This window comes from Chrysochloris asiatica, unplaced genomic scaffold, assembly GCF_000296735.1.
Source record: "Chrysochloris asiatica unplaced genomic scaffold, ChrAsi1.0 scaffold00087, whole genome shotgun sequence".
NCBI classification, from domain to species: Eukaryota; Metazoa; Chordata; class Mammalia; order Afrosoricida; family Chrysochloridae; genus Chrysochloris; species Chrysochloris asiatica.
The window spans coordinates 6,593,156-6,596,618 of NW_006408605.1; the positions used below are offsets into that span (position 1 = coordinate 6,593,156).

The window sequence follows — 3,463 nt, forward strand, 5'->3', positions numbered from 1 at the left end:
GTCAAGTCAGTTGACTCATAGGAACCTTGTATAGGGTTTCCAATGAGTGGCTGGTGAGCTTGAACCACTGACCGTGCAGTTCAAATCCACCTTGCAGTCCACTTCATTAAGCCACAATGCCACACCAGTAGCAACTTGAAATACTGAAGTTGAGAGCAGTCAGTTTATGTTGATGGGGGACTTAGAAAAGTAGAGTACGAATGGTTGCACAACTCAAAGAAAGTCACTTGAAGTAGAAACTGTTGAATTGGTATATTTCTGTGTATATTCTCAACAAACAACAATGCTGTTTTAGGACTGAGAAAACGGTGGCATGCATAGTGACTTGCCAGTCCCCCGCCCCCCTCCCACACACACACACACAAAAAATAAAAGGACAACTGCTTTTTCTCTTATGGTTACTCCTTTTTAAATTAAAAAAAAAAAGTTTTGTTGCTTCTAGCACTGCTGTTGATCTTAGGTGCCTTGAGTCAATTCCAACCCACAGCCACACTAAGTACTACAGAATGAAACACGGCCCCATCCTGCACCATCTTTACAATTGCTGCTATACTTGAGCCCATTGCTGCCGTCACTGTGCCAACAAGCATTCTGGAGTCCTGGTGTGGCGCTGTGGGTTAATGCGCCAGACTGCAAAGGAGTTTGAACTGTAAGGTCAGTGGTTAAAGCTCACCAACTGCTCCTTAGAAACTCTACACAGGGTCACTATGGGTTGGAACCAACTCCACCGCACTTAACAACAAAACAGCATTCTAGTAAAAATACAATGTAACATTTACTTCATCCAATGCCGAATTTGATGGCTTTCCACTCCTTTCCAAGGACTTAAGCTGAGTCACATGTATTTCTGATTGGTAAAAAGCAATTAAACTGGAAAAAATACTGCCCCAAGATGGAGAGAGACCTCGGGCCTGTGGGATGTACCATTTGGCTGGTTGATGATGCATGGAGGGGATTGTAATCACTGCAATGAAACGAATTATGATAGAATGAATGTAAAACTGATGTTCTCCCACGTGAATGTAAAACTGATGTTCTCCCACGTAAACTCACATAATTCACAATAAAGACTTAATAAAAAAAAAAAAATACTGCCTGATTTTAATAGAAACAGCTTAAAAAATAAGGGGCTCCACATGGATATGCAAATATGCCGAGATCATTCAATTCCATTCAACAAGTACTTCCAAAGTACACAATACCTGTGAAAAATCCTGGCCAACAAGTATTTCAGCGTTGCAAAAAGGAATTAAAGACACAGCCTCACATTAATCCAGCCGCAGAAAGTCAGTAATTCAAAATTATCCTTTAATGTCTGCCTCTAAAAGCAAGTGTACCGCAGATATTTAATGCTCATCGTTGGCATTACCGTGGTTCCGGTTGCCATTTTTAGAATATCAGCTCCTTGAAAGTAGAGTAAAACACCCACACCCAGGTACTTTCTTCACTAATTTAAAGGGCATAATGTGGAAATGGAATAAAATTATGCACCTGCTTTGTAACAGTGCAAAAGTCGATTTCGTTTCTAACTAATTATAACCAAAAGTTTACCAATTATTCCCTCACTGAGGACTGTGCCAACTGATTCAATTGCCGACAATCGTATCTTGGAAACCAGGCACCCCATTTGAAACTTGATGCAATACAAAGCGTCCCTCTAATTCGGTCCCTGTAAAGTGCATTCTAGACAAGTGCCCAGTACAACAGCAGTCCAATTTTGGCCATATTCTCCGAGAGGTTTAAGGAAGTCAGCAACCACTCATCTCACGTGATCTTATAAAAAGGGGCGCAGCTGAGCCGGCAATAAACCTCTCTCTCTTCTTCTGCATCAACTTCACTGACCAGCAAGAAGGAAGTGGGCAAGGACGTGGCGCAAACCGGTGTGTGTACAAGAGAAACTAAACAAACAAATGTGGGTTGTTGTGCCTTACACTTTAGGAGAACCAGAAGGTGAGGGAACACCGCCGTTCAAGCGCATTGCAGCGGCTGAAAATCGCTGCCACACCTCCTCGGCAGTCAGGGGCATGTCTTCACCTACCTCGTTCCCCAAACAGAAAGGGGACCCTCTCTAGGGAAAGCTCCACCTTCAGGGTACTGAGTCTGAGTCCTCCACCACCCCTACCCTTACCCCCTCCCCCTCTAAACGCATCGCCCTTGAGCCGGGCGCGGGTGGGGGAGCGAGAGAGGGGGGAGGGCCGCGGCAAAGGACGACCAGCGCATGCGCAAATACGGGTACCCGCCCGTTTACCTACCGTTGGAACCGCGAAGCCCCGTTCCCCGGCCTCGGCCGCTTCTCCAGGACCCGCGGCGACGGCAAGAGAGCGAGAACTGAGGCCCCAAGTGGCTCCGAGTCCGGCGAGCCTTTTTGCGGGCCGGCCGCTGACAGGCGTCTGAAGAGATGGCGGTGGCGCGGTGCCAGCCCGGTTAGCGACCTTCCGATCCCCCCGGCAGCGGCGGCAGCGGCGGCGACACGGGAGAGGGGGCGGGAGCGGGGGCGGGAGTGGCGGTGGAGGCAGCGTCTGAGGCGCAGAGCCTCCCTAACGGCAAGCGGGAGGAGAGTGGAGGGCGGAGGGCGGGCGGAGGTTGGGCCGGACGTGACGTGCAAAGGCAGGGCGGGGCCGACGTGGGGGACGAGGGAGGGGCAAGCGCGGAGTGGGTAGCGGGTTCCGCGGTATCTCTTGCCGGCATCCCTGGCATTTGCTAACTTAAGAATAGTCATGCTTGCACCACCTTATATTTGGGCCCCTGAATTAGGGTGTGAGAAACCAGGCGCAGACCTGAGGTCTGAGTTTGGGTGAGGTTGAGAAGAAGAAAGGAAACTGAGGAAGGGACATAAGAGGAATAAAGGGTAAATCCGGAAGATCTAAATCGCCCCTGCTCTCTCAGAAGGGCGGAAAAATCCGGGATGCCCTTATCCGGGTGAGGAGCGCATGAAGACGACAGAAAATTGCTGGGGCAGACCTGAGCGGTGACTCATGCTTCCACTTCCAGAGATGTGGGTTAGATGGGGACGTCGGGGCTGCACCTGTGCCCGGCCGGTCTCACACTGCTCCCCTTCACCTAAGCACCTGACTTGACCTAGACTCTAAATTAACTTACGCCTTTGGTACTGAAAGAGTCTGGGAATATGACAGTCGACAGGCTATTTGCTCACAATGAACTTCATAGACTAAACAGAGCTTCAGAGGCAGAACGAGGAGTTCTCTGCGTCTGTACTTGCTTACATAGCCGCCCAAACCAACCCTTCAGCTCCCTGGCTCTCACAAAGATATAAATATTCAGCCAATCTCTTTTTTACTTTAGCTTGTTCAGGGCTTTGAGATCTTCCCATAAGTAAAATGCAGTGCTCTCTGTCTTTGGATTCCCTGACTGCGGGATAGATCCACACTTGCACAAAGAACTGGAGGTGTCTATAAAAATATAAAGGAGCTCTGGTAGCGTAGTGGTTACGAATCGGGCTGCT

General features: G+C 49.0%; 1 protein-coding gene across 3 annotated transcripts in view; it reads right to left on the reverse strand.

Annotated features, from left to right (window-relative positions):
- The window catches only part of FAM13B (family with sequence similarity 13, member B), a 158,288-nt gene extending 155,685 nt beyond the window's left edge, over positions 1–2,603 (reverse strand). For all 3 annotated transcript variants that reach the window (XM_006866108.1, XM_006866106.1, XM_006866107.1), the window contains exon 1: positions 2,253–2,603. The gene's annotated coding sequence lies outside the window, so the exon portion shown is untranslated. The remainder of the gene's footprint in view (positions 1–2,252) is intronic.
- Positions 2,604–3,463: the final 860 nt, after the last annotated feature.